The 18034-nt window shown below is 43.1% G+C and overlaps 1 protein-coding gene across 5 annotated transcripts in view; it reads left to right on the top strand.

Annotated features, from left to right (window-relative positions):
• Positions 1-2847: 2847 nt before the first annotated feature.
• Positions 2848-18034, top strand: part of GPR19 (G protein-coupled receptor 19) — a 35816-nt gene continuing 20629 nt past the window's right edge. For 2 of the 5 annotated variants that reach the window (XR_010729639.1, XM_066264509.1), the window contains exon 1: positions 3062-3189. The gene's annotated coding sequence lies outside the window, so the exon portion shown is untranslated. Of the gene's footprint in view, positions 2932-3061; positions 3190-3549; positions 3603-18034 lie in introns of those variants that run through there. The other 3 variants (XM_066264510.1, XM_066264511.1, XM_066264512.1) reach the window with 3 other exon arrangements.

Here is an 18034-nt window from a genome sequence, read left to right as displayed (position 1 = left end):
TGAAGTTTTATTTGACTTCTTACCACTATCACTTTCATCACAGTTCTCTCTAGGCATTCACAATTCTTTATTAGCTCATCATCTAATTCCCATACTTAATTTTCATTGAGCCATTCCATCAAGTGCAATGAAAGTGCCCAGCTGTTTTACAGTTGTTGACTGCCTGACAAAATAAGCTGGGTTTTTTTGTTTTTGTTTTTGTATTTTTCTGAAGCTGGAAACGGGAAGAGACAGTCAGACAGACTCCCGCTTGCGCCCAACAGGGATCCACCCGGCACGCCCACCAGGGGCGATGCTCTGCCCTCCAGGGGGCGATGCTCTTCCCCTCCGGGGTGTCGCTCTGCCGCGACCAGAGCCACTCTAGCGCCTGGGGCAGAGGCCAAGGAGCCATCCCCAGCGCCCGGGCCATCTTTGCTCCAATGGAGCCTTGGCTGCGGGAGGGGAAGAGAGAGACAGAGAGAAAAGGGGGGTGAGGTGGAGAAGCAAATGGGCACTTCTCCTATGTGCCCTGGCCGGGAATCGAACCCAGGTCCCCCGCACGCCAGGCCGACGCTCTACCAATAAGCTGTTTTTTATGAGTCCATCTTTAATCATTAAAGTGAACAAGAAATCAATTCACCGTAAGTGTGCTTCATTTGTATGAACAATATGGCGATTCATAAAGCAAGTGTCTATTCCACCCTGGCTTAGAAAACTGTTTACCACATTACCTCTACCAAATGAATGTACCTCTAAAAAATGAAGCAAATCACTTCTACTTTAGTACAAATTTGCCTTAATAGATAAGTATCAAAATTGCTAGATTAACTAATTATCATATTGAAAATAATAAGAAAAATCCAGAGGCTATTTTTTTTAGATGAAGGCTCTCTGTGAATGATGGAATGTCCAGAGTCTTCGAAATTTGGCCCCATCTTGCATGTCTATACATTTTCTCTACTTAATGTCATGCTCCCTAAATATCTCATCTTCTGCTTCAAAGTAAAGTCTTAAAACTCATCATTTAAAATCTGACAAATAGAATCCAATACAACTGCCAAATTTTTAGCATCTATGCTTTTATCAAAGATCCAGGTTTAGCTGAGCCTGTTTTTCTTTTTGAGCATGTTAAAATACCATCACCAGATACTTTTCTCTAAATATACTTTTTTTTTTTCTGTATTTTTCTGAAGCCGGAAACGGGGAGAGACAGTCAGACAGACTCCCGCATGCGCCTGGCCGGGATCCACCCGGCAGGCCCACCAGGGGGCGAAGCTCTGCCCACCAGGGGGCGATGCTCTGCCCCTCCGGGTGTCGCTCTTTTGCAACCAGAGCCACTCTAGTGCCTGGATCAGAGGCCGGGGAGCCATCCCCAGACCTCGGGCCATCTTTGCTCCAGTGGAGCCTCCGCTGCCGGAGTGGAAGAGAGAGACAGAGAGGAAGGAGAGTCAGGAGAGGGGGAGGGGTGGAGAAGCAGATGGGCGCTTCTCCTGTATGCCCTGGCCGGGAATCGAACCCAGAACTTCTACACGCCAGGCCGAGGCTCTACCACTGAGCCAACCTGCCAGGGCTCCCTAAATATACTTTTTAAACATCAGCTTGCCTGCTATTTTGTTTTAAAATGCATCCAAGTCATACGGATAGTACGTTTCAACCTATCTTCTCATTTTGTATCAGTCTTGTAAGCCATCTGAAACTGTCTTTGAAGGGAACTTAAAGCCGTTTTTAATAATTTGCTTGTTAGTTTGTGCTTTTTATGGCTATTGCTTCTAGTCATCTCTTGTTTTTAGTTTCAGAATTTGCATGGCTGCCTTTTTGACCTGGCTTCAAGAAGTCTGTTTTAGTCAAGTATTCCTGGAGGTTGGCTTCAGGTTTCGGCGTATTTGCATCTTTTTCATAACAGAGTCTATGTTTTAAGTAGGTCCCTAAATACTGCCTCCGGTTTCGGGTTTACTGTTGCTGCTTATCACTTCTCAGTTCCAGTTCCAGTGGTGCTGTCCTTTTTATAAAGATCTCGCACGACAGGTCTGACATAGCAATAATTTCTGAGCGTTCCTAGTTTTCATTACCGTGTGTATTTTCATGGGCTTCAGACTCACACTGAAACTGCCCTGTCCTTAATCTCCAATCTCCAATCCGTTTTCCTAGCTGAAAACATGATTTTCATTAGGAGTTACACAAGACATTTAAAACGCCGACGCTCTAGAGCGGGACCCAGCGGTCTTCCAAGTTAGTAAACAAACTTCTGCGCAGGCGCAATAGCAGCAGGAGGTTAAACTTGGTTGGTAGCCAAATGAGATTTTTTTTTTTTTTGCATTGTGAAAAGTGCCAGAGCAAAACACTGCGCCCCCATCAGGTGATCACCTGCTTAGCTTTTTCCTCTTTTTCTTTTTTTTTTTTTTTTTTTTTACATATTTCTGGCTTTTTTCTCTGAAGAACTTATGCAGCCTCGGGGGCCTTGCAGAGATGTCTTTCGTAGAAGTCCTCAGCCGCAAAGAACTGTCGCCAGCGTGTCGGCTAGTTATACGGGCCTCATTTGTAGTCGTCGCCGACTCTAGATCGGTTTACTTTTTATTTTTTAATTTGAATACAGCACTCATCTATCCAGCTCCATTTAATTTAAGGGGAAAAAAGAAGAAAAAAACCTCTCATACGGCGGCAACCCGCCCCCTCCCCCCCCCAAATAAAACATTCTTAGTCTCCGGCTTCCCCAAACAACGCGAGATCTGCTTGCCCGAACGCGAATTCCTCCGTCCCAAACCCATCCCCGGCAAGTGTATGTTTGCGCCTGCGCTGGACTAATCATTTGAGCGCGAAAAAGGTTCAAAACTTTCTGCTTGGTTCTAACCAACCAAATCTGGCCCTGGAGAAAGGTCGGCCACGTTGATCAGATGGATGCAAACGCACAACACTACGTTTTCCGAGATTTTGCAGTCACGACTCAACCTGCCTGTACGGTCGCCCCTTCTTTCCGTTTTTATACATATAGTGGCCGTGAACTCTGTGTGAGAGCAAGAAGTTACAGCCAATCAAGAAGTGAAGGAATGGGCGTGGCAGAGCCGGTCAAAGTTTTAAAAATCAGGGTAATGAGTTTTATAAGTGCTTGGAAAGATAACTGGAAGCGACAAAGGCATAAATATGAGGGGCCAAGTTCTGTTTTGTGTTTTTTTTTTAACTGGAGGCCAGAAGAGGATGTGAGTGTGGACTAAGGTAATGCAGCAGAAAGGAGATGGGAAAATTGGAGAGGTAAATTAAGGCAGTTAACTACAATATACAGCACGGCCAGAGGTGCGACTGGAAAGATAAAACTGTTGGCCATAGAGGAAGTTTCCTTAAAACAGTGTAAGCCTATGCATGTTTGTGAACAGAAAGGCAGAAATGCTACACATTTAGTACATAATATATAAGGTGAAAATTGGGAAGTTCCTAAGTGTGTGAAACAAGGAAGATTCTAGAAGCCATAGTCCTGAGCAAACTGTGTGGTTGGGATTAAGAACAGTTAAGGTAGCAGGAGTCGGGAATTTGGGAACTGTTCTGAGAGAACTGGGATCTGATCTCCTTCTCTCTCAGGATACACGGGACACCTGCACAAGTATTGGATTCTGTCTTGCAACATCTTAAAGGTACCCCCTGTTGGTCAAATAAGTTTGTAAATATGATATGTTTGCTCGATTATAGTTTGTATTGGGTGTGGGGGACAGGCTGTAAGCAGGCAGGGTCCTTATAGCCTAAGGCTTAGTTTAAGACTAAGCCGTTCCCACCCTTTTAATACTAAAATCTTTTCAAAACCAAGCTTTTCCCCACACCCTTGGCTGTTGTATGATGTGGGGTGGTGCACTCTCATGAGGAATCCCACTTATGCCTCACATAAGTGACTTTGTATCAGAGACTTCCTTATTTGTAGATTGGCTTAAAGGTTTGGATTTCTACACTATAAGATGAGACAGACCAGGGGCTTTCTCGCTTGATTCCCAAAACTAGCATTGCAGGAGAGCAGAAAAAAGACCATATGGAGGAGAGGATAGACAGCCAAGATGATGGAGTGATGAGGGAGAAGCCATCACTTTGTGCAGAGAGAAGGAGATGGGGAACAGAGGTAAATAAGGCTGGTGAGGTAGAATCCTTTGATTCTAGGAAACTCGGATAAGTCAGTGGCTTTGGGAGTCCTGAATGGAAAGGGAAGAGTTTTCGCACTATGTGCATTTCTTGCCTGCTGAGTGACTTTTTTGGGCCATGGACCAGTTTAATATCAGAAAATATTTTCACGGACTGGCCTTTAGGGTGGGACAGATAAATGTATCACGTGACCGAGACAATCATCAAGAGTGAGTCTTATTTTTCATTTTTAAAGATTTAGTCATTTTGGCCCTGGCTGGTTGGCTCAGCGGTAGAGCGTCGGCCTAGCGTGCGGAGGACCCGGGTTCGATTCCCGGCCAGGGCACACAGGAGAAGTGCCCATTTGCTTCTCCACCCCTCCGCCACGCCTTCCTCTCTGTCTCTCTCTTCCCCTCCCGCAGCCAAGGCTCCAGTGGAGCAAAGATGGCCCGGGCGCTGGGGATGGCTCTGTGGCCTCTGCCTCAGGCGCTAGAGTGGCTCTGGTCGCAACATGGCGATGCCCAGGATGGGCAGAGCATCGCCCCCTGGTGGGCAGAGCGTCGCCCCCTGGTGGGCGTGCCGGGTGGATCCCGGTCGGGTGCATGCGGGAGTCTGTCTGACTGTCTCTCCCTGTTTCCAGCTTCAGAAAAAATGCAAAAAAAAAAAAAAAGATTTAGTCATTTTAGAGAGGAGAGAGAGAGAGAGGGAGAGAGAGAAGGGGGGGAGGAGCAGGAAGCATCAACTTCCATATGTGCCTTGACCAGGCAAGGTCAGGGTTTTGAACCTGCGACCTCAGTGTTCCAGGTCGATGCTTTATCCACTGCGCCACCAAGGTCAGGCAAGAGTGAGTCTTAGATGGATGTAACAGAGGGAATCTGGTCATTAAAAAAAAATAAAACATCGTTCAGACTTAAATATAAATAAAGCGGAAATAATGTAAGTTATTTATTCTTCCTCTGCGGACCGGTACCAAATGGCCCACGGACCAGTACCGGTCCACGGCCCAGGGGTTGAGGACCACTGCAAGCTAGGATTAAAGCTAATGGCCCGCCAGTTCTTGGCTCTGTTGTTTCATTACCATCTTTTCGAATCAAATGCAAACCTGCACAGGCCAGGCAGCTGTGTCAGTGGCCGTGGTTACTGGCTTTACACCCCTCAACACCTGAAGTGTTCTCTCCCAATTAAACCCTTGCCCCCCCCCACTTTCCACAAAACCCATTGCTCAGCCAGAATGAAATGTGGATTTTATGGAATGAATGGTTGGAATTTAGCTACCAAGTTATTTAGATGTGCCACTGGCACATTATAAAAGGACTTACTTCTAGCCTGTAGCCTCCCAGGTCACTAGCTATTAGAGTCCATCTTGATATTGGCAGCAGTCTTAGGCAGCTTACTCAGTATATTTTGATTATTTGTGTACTATCTGGAGTACAAAGCAGAGGATGCTGATGGATTACATAGCTTTACTAGACCAACAAAAGAATGGCTTGTAGGTAAGCACTATAGCCACAGGATTTAAGCTAGCAGATACAGAAGAGAAGTACTTCAGTAAAGACCCAAACTTGGTAGTCTCTTATCAAGACGTTCTACCTGGAGCACTTCACTTTGGCAGCCTAAAGTATAGTCTAGCAGCTGGGCTATATGTGTGGAGTTCATGGAAAAATGTTGCAGGAAGTATCAGTGGGCACAATAGGATAGGATATTGGGATTGAAGCCTGGGTTTCTTGTTTTAGGCAGTGGAATCATCCAACTCTAAGAGGGATGACATCTCAGTGTGTGTATTTCCAACTGTGTGTATTTCTTGCCTACTGGATGCAAGCTAGCAGTGGTCCCCAACCTTTTTTGGGCCATGGACCGGCTTAATATCAGAAAATATTCTGTGTGTTATCACAGAAAGTGTGTGGAGTTTGGGAATCAGACATGGGATTTGACTCTCGGGTCTGCCAGTTACTCTGTGTAACGTCTATAAAGTCTCAGTTTCTCTTTTTTAACAATAAGGATAACAGCACCTACCTCAGGATGATTGAAAAGGTGAAATGAGGTACAATTGAAAAGACTACATGAGTTAGTAGCACATAACTTGTTATGTAGTATATGATCAACAAATGAGTTTCTTCTCTGAACCTCACATTTATGCATGCCATCTATACATCACATTGGATACTCTATATGGACTATATAGATACTCTATAGGTCCACATAGGATGCTGTGTGTAGCATAGGTCCATCTGTATTTAGAGAGCCTTATTAAGACAGGTTCTCTACCTTGCCTGCATATTATAATCATCTGGAGAGCTTTAAAAATCCTAATGCCCAGGTTTCACCCTAGACCAATTAAAAAGACATTTCTGAGAATGGAGTCTGGAGATAATATTTTTTAAAGCTCATCATTTTGCTGCTAAGGTTGAGAACCACTGCTTTAAGAGTTCCCTCTAGAAGGAGGAAAGAAATTAGACCTGTGGTGTAAGATCCCTGATCTGGATAGCTGTATATTTGAATTTTTTTATGGAGGAATAAAGGCTAGAGATTGAGATGGGCAGATGAGTAGGGCATAGTGAGCTATATTCAGAAGGCAGGCCACTATGATAAGAATGTGGTAAACATCCTGATTTGGAAAAGGTCAGTGATGAAGTCATTAATATAGGTCCCAGGAATATATAGATTTGCTGTAGAAATAAGGAATTTGAGCCTCCTATGCTGATCCTTTGATCTAGCACAGGCAATGCAGATGATGGTGTTTTTATTGCTTTACCATGTGGTGAATTTTGGGCTGTCAGCAAGCCGATAAGCAGTAGAGGGGTAGGTGAACTTTTACAACCCACTCTGCTCCATTGGTTGGGTTTGGAGCATCAAGGCATCATAGAAGTGTATGCATGTGGATGTTCTCCAGTGTACATGGGAAAGCATGTGCAGCAGACCACTGAGAAAGAAGCCTCTTCTCATAGCCCATCAGGGTTGATACTGCTGCTCTAACTACCCAAGTGGTGGTGTTGGTACTAACAGATGAGAAAGGTGAGGTTCAAGTCTGTTTTTGCAGACTTTTAGTGAATAGAGGATCACTTGGAATAGAAAGGATGGTATGGAATTTTAGCTTCTAAGAAGGTTCTTTCTGGTAGGACAACTCTGATTTCTAGGAATATAAGTGATTCAGAAATTGAAACCACATAGCCTGACCGGGTGGTGGTGCAGTGGGTAGAGCGTCGGACTAGGATGCGGAGGACCCAGGTTCGAGACCCCGAGGTTGCCAGCTTGAGCGTGGGCTCATCTGGTTTGAGCACAGATCACCAGCTTGCTCAAGCTGGCTCAAGCAAGGAGTTACTTGGTCTGCTGTAGCTCCACGGTCAAGGCACATATGAGAAAGTAATCAATGAACAACTAAGGCAGGGGTCCCCAAACTACGGCCCTCTGAGGCCATTTATCCGGCCCCCGGCGCACTTCCGGAAGGGGCACCTCTTTCATTGGTGGTCAGTGAGAAGAGCATAGTTCCCATTGAAATACTGATCAGTTTGTTGATTTAAATTTACTTGTTCTGGCCCTGGCCGGTTGGCTCAGTGGTAGAGCGTCAGCCTGGCGTGCAGGGGTCCCAGGTTCGATTCCCGGCCAGGGCACACAGGAGAAGCGCCCATCTGCTTCACCCCTCCCCCTCTCCTTCCTCTCTGTCTCTCTCTTCCCCTCCCGCAGCCAAGGCTCCATTGGAGCAAAGATGGCCCGGGCGCTGGGGATGGCTCCTTGGCCTCTGCCCCAGGCGCTAGAGTGGCTCTGGTCGCAACAGAGCGACCCCCCGGAGGGGCAGAGCATCACCCCTGGTGGGCGTGCCGGGTGGATCCCGGTCAGGCACATGCGGGAGTCTGTCTGTCTCTCCCCGTTTTCAGCTTCGGAAAAATACAAACAAACAAACAAAAAAATTTACTTGTTCTTTATTTTAAATATTGTATTTGTTCCCGTTTTGTTTTTTTACTTTAAAATAAGATATGTGCAGTGTGCGTAGGGATTTTTTCAGTTTTTTTTATAGTCCGGCCCTCCAATGGTCTGAGGGACAGTGAACTGACCCCCTGTGTAAAAAGTTTGGGGACCCCTGAACTAAGGTGTCACAACAAAAAACTAATGATTGATGCTTCTCATCTCTCTCTGTTCCTGTCTGTCTGTCCCTATCTATTCCTCTCTCTGACTCTCTCTCTGTCTCTGAAAAAAAAAAAGAAGTTGAAACCACCTACTACTTCAGTCACTGGATGTCAAGACCAGGAAATATTCTGCCACATATGTTAACCTGTCTTTAATTGGGTCCTTTTTCTTGAGAAGCATGTTAGTTTGTTTAGCAAGGAAATTGGTAAAATGGTTAAGAATTGTCTCCTAGGTAAGGAGACAGGAGATACACAGACTATGTAGAGGTCAGTAATTAGAAGCTATGAAGTGGGCAAATAGCAGATTACACGGAAATGAGGAGTGGGGTGGGGTAGAGAAATAGGAGACTCAGGGTGAGGAGGGAAGCAGGTTGAAAGTTAGAAATAGAAAAATTTCAAGTGGTGCCTGACCTGTGGTGGCACAGTGGATAAAGCGTCGACCTGGAAATGCTGAGGTTGCCAGTTCGAAACCCTAGGCTTGCCTGGTCAAGGCACATATGGGAGTTGATGTTTCCTGCTCCTCCCCCCTTCTCTCTCTGTCTCTCTCTCTCCTCTCTCTCCCTCTCTGTCTCTCTCTCCTCTCTAAAAATGAATAAATAAATTTAAAAAAACCATAATTCATGAGTTGTAGTTCATATCCATTTAAAAAAAAATGAGAAAAATTCCAAGTGGTGACACTTTAGTTAAGCTGTTATAAAAGTTTGTTAAAATAGGAAGCTGCCTGAGATCCTATGACAAGACATATCAGAGACAGACAACTCTGTAGGACTTTTGCACAATTTAGGAGGGTTAGAACTGATTATATTAGTCTTAAAACTCTCACCAACATCAAGGACATAAAAGATAAAGACGGGGGAAGGGGTTTTGAAGAAGATATTTGGATGGAGTTACTGGAGTGATGTTAGACACACAAGTAGGGAAAGACAGACGTGGCCACACTCTTTCTCTAATGTAAGCTGCCTTATCTAGAGTAACTCTCCACAAACTGGGCGGAGTTAGAAAGGTTGTCACTTCCAGTCAGGTGGCAGATTTTGACACTATACTGGACTGAATATTTTAATTACTAACTAAAAGTGACTAGAAAAAAGGAACGATACTGCCCAAGTTTCATTCAGGGTTGGAAGAAAAACCCCTGGAGAGGGTGTTCACAGGGACAGTGGAAAATAAAAATCAAGTTCCTTTAAGTTAGTCCCAAGTCATGCTTGGTCAAGGTGCTGGTGGTCAACTATTGTTGAGCACCTACTGTGTTCTTTAGATCTTAGAGGTGGAAAGATGAATCGAATGATATTCCTTCCCACAGAAATCTGTGAACACAATGCAATATGATCTATACAATAACAGAAGTAATATGTGTGAAAATTAAAGAAGTACTGTAGTAGAAAAGATGTAACTTTCTTTAGGGGGGGGTAGGAGTAAGAGAGACATAGAACTGCAGAGAAGATGAAACCCAGCCAGCTTTGAGAGAGGAATAGGTGTTCCCAAGGTGGACAACAAGGCAGAGGAATCTAAGCTGTGTGTCAGACCTAAGCTATAGAGGCGTGAAGCAGCATGGTGTATGTGGGGGAAAACCACAGTGCGTATTTAGGTGGGTGATTAAAATGGGGGTGAAATGGAGGCTATAGGTATTGTGGAGGTTACAGTGGGGCTGTCGGCAGTCTCACCAGTGGACAGTTAATGGGATGTTAAATATGCACACACTAAGATGCCAGTTGTTTTCTCTACCAATCATTTCCTTCCGCTCCTTGCCCTTCCCTTTACAAAATTTGCCAATTTGTTAGGGAGTGCTGAGAGGGTATTAAGTGAGCTCTTTTCCAACTCAGTGCCCTCAGCATATTGGATCTGGCTCTATATCTGACTTAAGCTGATTTAAACAGACTCTGCCTCCTAAGAATTTAGATCAGAACATTGAGAGACTGGGTCGTATTTTTCCCTCCTCATCTTTACTGAAATATGATTGACAAATAAAAATTGTATATATTTAAGGTGTACAATGTTATATTTTGATATATGTAGACATTGTGAAATGATTATCATAATCAGCTAATTAACATATCCATATCACATATTTACCATTTTTTTGTGTGTTGTGGTGAGAAAAACCATTCTTTTAGCAAATTCAAGTATATAGTCCCCATGTTGTATGTTAGGTCTCTAGAACTTATTCCACTTATAACTGAAAGTTTGTATTTTTTTTATCAGTATCCCCTCATTTTCCCCAAACCACCAGCCCCTGGTAACCACCATTCTACTTGCTGTTACTATCAATTTGACATTTAATTTTTATTGATTTATTTTTGTGTGTGTGCATGAATTTGACTTTTTTCAATTCACATGTAAGATTGTGCAGTATTTGTCTTACTGTGTCTGGTTTATTTCACTTGTATAATGTGCTTCATGTTCATCCATATTGTCACAAAAGGCAGGATTTTCTATTTTTAAGTTGAATAGTATTCTGTTGTGTGTGCATGTGTATGTCACATATTGTTTATCCATCTATCCATTGACAGAAACTTAGGTTGATCCATATCTTGGCTACTGTGAATGAAGCTGCACTGAGCATGGGAGTGAGAAGTCTCTTCAAGAATTCAATTCTTTTGGATATAGACTCAGAAGCAGGATTGCTAGATCATATGGTAGTTCTTGTTTTAATGGCAACTGGCTCATTTAGATAGGAGTGTTGTCATATAAATTTCAGAGCCAAGGTCACAACTTGGGGGCCAGTAATGCAATGAAAAGCAGAACGAACTGATCTCTCAGACAAGCAGGTGAGTGCAATTAATGATAAGAAAGAGAGAATAGAAGACAATAGGCCTTGAAGCCACAGAGAGAAGGAGAGGGAGTCAGTAGCTGTCTTGGCTCTGACAGCTTTCTGATTCCTCATTTCAATCCAGTCTTAGTTCTAGTTGCTCTTTTTCCTGTTCTTGAGTTCCTTGTAGTTCTTCTGAGTCTTTATAATAAATCCACCTCTACTTAAGTGGCTTTATTATTTTCCTCCTTAGACAACACTGTAATTCTGTTCTCCCCTTCCTAATAGTCTCAGCCTAATAAAGCCATGTACCTTTCACATCAGGAACACACACTTATGTAGCAGAGACATTTATTTAACACACTACAGCTCAAATATGTCCAGAAAAAGTAGGTTTCTTATTTTTTTCTAGAGTTTCACCTGTGTATAAGTTATCTATTATAGCATAATAAAATAACCCCAAAACTTAGTCACTTAATAATAAACATTATCTCTGTGGGTTGAGAATTTGGGAGCCGCTGAGCTGGGCAGTTCTGGGACTGGAGTTGATCACTAGACTAGGGCTGGAGGATCCGCTCACTCACCTGGTTGCTAGTAGGTGCTGGTTGGTGAGAGGCTTTAGTTTTCCCCTTGTGGGCCACTTCACAAGATGACTTGAGTGTCTTTCTGATGTGGTGGCTGGCTTCCCCCAGAATGAGGAATCCAGTAGGGAAAGCAGGGAGGGAGCCAGCAGAAACAATGCTTGTTCTGACCTAGCATCAGAAGTTACAGAGAATCACTTCTGCCCTGTTCTCTTTATCAGAAACAGGTTCCTAAGTCAAAGGGAAGTAGTACTAGGTGTCACCATTTGAAGGGAAGCATAGCAAAAGAATTTGTGGACATATTTCAAAACCATTAGGTTACAGGATGAAAAAGCACCCAATCCAGTTCAATTTCATTATTTAAATGGTTCCTTTAGAATATAGTGTGTCTCCTTTCGATAAAAATGTTTTATCTTTCATAATGCCTCCCAAGGCAGTCCCGTCATCGCCTCTGAGGCTAACTTCCACTTGTATGGGGATGGAGAGGGCTAATGCACACTAATGCTATGGCATTGGTGAGAGACAGGGTAGCCCGACTTCCTTCCAGACCTGTGCACTGGCAGGTTTCCGGCACGATGTCCTTTGTCCGCCTGTTTGCCGGGGCACCTGCTGGCCTGTGAAAGCCTACAGCTGGTAAATTTATGGCTATTTTTGGCTTCAGGAAAATCTCCTAGGGAGTATTGGCCAGCTCCCCATGCAGACTCATCTTTTCCTTGGCCCCTGCCATGAAGTCACCTTGTCTGGCCATGGCAGGCTCACTGGCTGTTAGTATAGCATCTATGCCTCAAGGGAATAAGGCAAGCTTGAGATACTTGACTTTTTTTTTTTTGTCACAGAGATGGACAGACAGACAAAAAGGGAGAGAGATGAGAAGCATCAATTTTTCGTTGCAGCACCTTAGTTGTTCATTGACTGCTTTCTTGTATGTGCCTTGATGGGGGGGGGGCGCTACAGCAGAGCGAGAGACCCCTCGCTCAAGCCAGTGACCTTAGGCTTCAAGCCAGTGACCTTTGGGTTCAAGCCAGTGACCATGGGGTAATGTCTATGATGCCACGCTCAAGCTGATGAGCCCATGCTCAAGTTAGGTGAGCCCACTCTCAAGTTGGTGACCTCGGAGTTTCAACCTGGGTCCTCTGCATCCCAGTCTGATGCTCTATTCACTGTGCCACTGCCTGGTCAGGCAGGATACTTGACTTTCTATCTGACCATGCTGTTGGGGACTTTTCATTGGCCAGAACAGCCATGGAAAGTAGAGGGAATGAGGTGAAGGGCCTGGGCCTCTCAAAAGGAAAGCAAAGGCAGATTCCCTTGCCCTAAGTGCCCCTCTCAGCCCTGGGATAATTCACTGTGTTATGCAAGTTCCTTGTGATTCTGTCTTAATTCCTGGAACTTGTGAATATGTTACCTTACAGGGCAAAAGGGATTTGGTAGGTATGATTAAGTTAAGGGCCTTGACAAGTAAGATTAGTTATCTGGGTGCACCCAATCTAATGATATGGGTTCTTAAAAGACACTGTCCAGTCTGAGGTCTGAGTCAAAGGGACATGTGACTATGGAATAATGGTTAGAGAGATACAAAGTTGGTTTTGAAGATGGAAGGAGGGGCTATGAGCCAAGGAAAGTGGGTGGCTGGAAAAGGCAAGGAAAGAGATCCTCTCTCCAGCCTCCAAAAATGACCATAGCTCCTCCATCACCATGGCTTTAGCCCAGTGAGACCCAGTTCTAACCTATAGAACTAGAAAATAATACATTTATGTAGTTTTAAGTTACTACGTTCATGGTAACTTGTTACAGCCACAATAAAAAATGAATACACTCATACCCAGCTGTGGCCTCGGGAGAGGTCAGGCCCAGTGACTGCCTGCTTTACTCTCCATTATCTCTCTTGTTACTGAAGCTGAAAGCCAGAGAAGGACAGACTCTTACTTTCCATGTCCTGTTCCATCATAGAGCAGTATTTACTACTTTTTCATTTTCATTCAGATGAAAAAGTTAAAAGTACAGTAAACACCTATACATTCTTCCCTCAGATTCACTGTTTGTTCATGTGTTGGCATATTTACTTTCCCTATCTGTGTATGTGCATATATATATTGTTTGGTTGTTGAACCATTTGAAGGTAAGTTATATTCATCTTGACACTTTATCCTTAAATACTTCAGCATCTCCTAGAACAGTGGTCGGCAAACTCACTAGTCAACAGAGCCAAATATCAACAGTACAACGATTGAAATTTCTTTTGAAAGCCAAATTTTTTAAACTTAAACTATATAGGTAGGTACATTCCTTATCGAGGTTGTGCCCACATGTGGTATTTTGTGGTATTCTTTGGCCCCACACTCAAGGGGCCAAAGAGCCGCATGTGGCTCGTGAGCCGCAGTTTGCCGACCACTGCCTAGAATAACCAAATTCTCCTACCAACCACAGTTCTTTCTTTCTTTCTTTAGTTTTCTTTCTTTCTTTCTTTCTTTCTTTCTTTCTTTCTTTCTTTCTTTCTTTCTTTCTTTCTTTCTTTCGTTTTCTTTCTTTAGTTTTCTTTCTTTTTTCTTTCTTCTTTCTTTCTGTCTCTTTCTTTCTTTCTTTCTTTCTGATTTTATTTATTGGTTTTAGAGAGAGAGAAAAGGTTGGAGGGAGAGAGGAACGGAAGGAACCAACTTGTAGCTGCTTCCCATATGTGCCTTGACTGGGCAAGTTCAGGGTTTCAAACTTGCAACCTCAGCATTCCAGGTCGACACCTTATTCACTGCACCATCATAGAAGGCCTAACCACAATTCTTTTCTCATACCTAATATGAACAACAATCCCATGATACCATCTAATATCCCGTACACAATGCAAATTTGCACAGTTCTCCCAAAAATAATTTATACCTAATTTATACCAACTATTTTATTCCAAACCCTCCCTCTCCAATCACATCTCATCAGATTACATGCTTTGCAATTAGTTGTCTTTAGTCTCTTAAAATCTGTAACAGCATACCTTTCAAATTAGCACACCTTTTAATTTCATGACATTTACTTTTTGTTGAGTCCAGACCAGTTCTCTTGTAGAATATTCTGTATTTGCTATTGGCTGATTATTTTCTCATGATATCTTATAACTTGTTTCTCCAGTCCCTGACTTTTTTTCCTGAGAGAGAGAGAGAGAGAGAGAGAAGGGGAGGAGAAAGAAGAGACATATCAATTTGTAGTTGCTTCACTTTAGTTGTTTATTGATTGCTTCTTATACGTGCTTTGACGGGGGGGTTGGGTTGGGGGAACTCAAGCTGAGCCAGTGACCCCATGCTTAAGCCAGAGACCTTGGGCTCAAGCCAGTGACCTTTGGGCTCAAACCAGTGACCTTGGGATCATATCAATGATCTCGTGCTCAAGCTGGTGACCCTGTGGTCAAGCTGACAAGCCCATACTCAAGCCAACAAGCCCATGTTCTCTCCTGCAAGCTCAGGGTTTTGAACCAGGGCCCTCAGTGTCCTGGGCCAATGTTCAGTCTACTGTGCCACCACCAGTCAGTTCCTGCCCTTTTTTTTTTTTCTTTTTTCTTTTTGTATTTTTCTGAAGCTGGAAACGGGGAGAAACAGTCAGACAGACTCCCGCATGCGCCCCACCGGGATCCACCCGGCACGCCCACCAGGGGCGAAGCTCTGCCCACCAGGGGGCGATGCTCTGCCCCTCCGGGGCGTCGCTCTGCCGCGACCAGAGCCACTCTAGCGCCTGGGGCAGAGGCCAAGGAGCCATCCCCAGCGCCCAGGCCATCTTTGCTCCAATGGAGCCTTGGCTGCAGGAGGGGAAGGGAGAAACAGAGAGGAAGGAGGAGGGGGTGGAGAAGCAAATGGGCGCTTCTCCTATGTGCCCTGGCCGGGAATCGAACCCGGGTCCCCTGCACGCCAGGCCAACGCTCTACCGCTGAGCCAACCGGCCAGGGCCAGTTCCTGCCTTTTTTTTTTTAAGATTCTATTTATTAATTTTAGGGGGGGGGAGAGAAGAGAGAAGAAGGTAGGGCATGAAGTATCAACTCCCATATGTACCTTGACCAGGCAAGCTTGGGGTTTCAAACCAGCGACTTCAGTGTTCCAGGTCAGTGCTTTATCCACTGTGGCACCACAGGTCAGGCTTGCCTTTTAAAAACAAACAAACAAACAAAAAACCTAGACATTATATACAGAGGTTTCATTAAATTCAAGTTAAACATTTTTAGAAAGACTGTGTCATCAGTAGTAGTATTGGGTAGGTCACATTGCTTCATATTAGGCACAAAATTTCAGGTTATCTCACTATTAGTGACATTAAATTTGGTCATTTAATTAAGACACCCCCACCCTAGTCTCACCACTGAAAAGGACAAATTTTCTTTTGCATATTATATTAATAATCTACAAACAACCTATTCTAGACAACTTGTCACCTGATGGTTTGAATACCCTGTGGTCTTTGCCTAAATCAATTATTTCATTGGGGCTGCAAAGTGGCATTCTAATTATTATATTCTGTATTTATTAGCTGACATACTTCTGTAATAGAGAGCTTTCTTCTAAAATAAATTATTTTAATGAATTTCTCAGTGAACAATTGGACAGCAGTTTGCTTCTAGTATTCTTTAAACCAATTGGAAAGAGCCTGACTTTTTAAATAATTTGTTAGCAATTATCAGTGCCATTCATCAGTATCTCAGTAACATCCCCAATATTTCCAGTTGTTCCTTTGCTTGATTCCAGGAAATACGCCATTGTAGGATTTGAAGTGTATTTTACAATGAGGTTAATTTTTTTTCCAAATGGCTAGGAATAAGTTTGGTGATTACAAACTTAATTTTTAACAGCATTAGTATTTACATAACATGCTTTATAGTAATTCTTAATAATATTCTGATTCTTGTTAAATCATTTCAATCATTTTATCATTAAGCCATGATGTATATATATGCAACCATCTTAAAATAAATGAATAATTTAGACTCTTTTTTTTGTCTCAAATAATTGAAAGCAATCTTTATTTCTTCTGTCAAAGGGCCATAGTAGTGATTCACATCACCTTAAATTGACAAGTTATTTTAGTCTAGTCCATGATTCATGATGCAGAGTAGTATAGTATTGTGTGCCTACTCTGGAGTCAAGATTAATTTCGAATCCTAGCTCCCACACTTAACTAGCTGTTCACTTTTGAGCATATTATTTATCTTCCCTATCCCTTAGTTTACTCATCTGTAAAACAGGTGTGTTAATAATAGTAACTACCTCATAGTTTGATAGTATTAAATGACATCTTGTGCTAAATACCTGGCATATGATAAATTTAAGCTTCGTTTACTGTTTTTGTTATTATTGACTGAGAAGAGATGATGTCTAAGTCACCAGCCGCCTGTTTTCTAACAGTTTCTTTAAACACATACCAGCTTTCTCGATAAATGAATTTTCTGAAAGTGGCAAGTATTAGAACAGAGTTAAGTTCCTCTGAGTCTTATACAGAAAAACTAGAATTAACTTGACTGTTCTCCTAAAATAAAAGGAGTAAGTATGTTGCAAATTGTAGATGTTGAGCCAAGATGAAACATAACTTTCTTTTTTTTTTTTTTTTTTTTTACTGAGACAGAGAGAGTCAGAGAGAGGAATAGACAGGGACAGACAGACAGGAACAAAGAGATGAGAAGCATCAATCATTAGTTTTTTGTTGCGCATTGCGACACCTTAGTTGTTCATTGATTGCTTTCTCATATGTGCCTTGACCGCGGGCCTTCAGCAGACTGAGTAACCCCTTGCTCGAGCCAGCGACCTTGGGTCCAAGCTGGTGAGCTTTTGCTCAAACCAGATGAGCCCGCGCTCAAGCTGGTTTGAGCTTGGGGTCTGGAACCTGGGTCCTCGGCATCCCAGTCTGACACTCTATCCACTGCGCCACTGCCTAGTCAGACAAAACATTAATTTCTTAAAATCATACTCCAGCTCCCCTATGCTATCTCTTTCCTTACCATTTGCATTTCTGCAAAACATAAATATTCAGAATTGCCATAGTTAGGATTCTGAGTTAAAAATAATTAGTTATATGCTAGCCTTCTGAGACAAATATATAGCTAATTTAAATTTCTGATGTGGGGTAGTCCAGATGTTATTAAAGGAATTTACCTTATAAATTTATTTTTATGGAAAATAATTTAGCAACTCACATTTAAGAATATTTATCTTCCTCCTGTAAAATTATAAAGCATTTAAAAATTGTTCCTTGTGTCAACTTTGAGATGTGGATCTAAAGCATCTCCCAAACAAGGCTGTGAGACTTCGATGAATGGCTTCACAAAGTCTGCTGTCCCAGCCTGAGGAGAAATACGTTCCTTGTGTTCTTCCCACCACTCACTGATGGCACTCCATGGTCATTCGATGAAGCTGGCATTTTCATTCAGTTGCACCTAAACAGACTTTTTTTTTCTTTACAGAGACAGAGAGAGAGAGTCAGAGAGAGGGATAGACAGGGACAGACAGGAACGGAGAGATGAGCAGCATCAATCATTAGTTTTTCGTTGC

The sequence above is a fragment of the Saccopteryx bilineata genome, chromosome 1 (genome assembly GCF_036850765.1).
Source record: "Saccopteryx bilineata isolate mSacBil1 chromosome 1, mSacBil1_pri_phased_curated, whole genome shotgun sequence".
Lineage (NCBI taxonomy): Eukaryota > Metazoa > Chordata > Mammalia > Chiroptera > Emballonuridae > Saccopteryx > Saccopteryx bilineata.
This window is presented reverse-complemented; position numbering and strand designations above follow the sequence as displayed.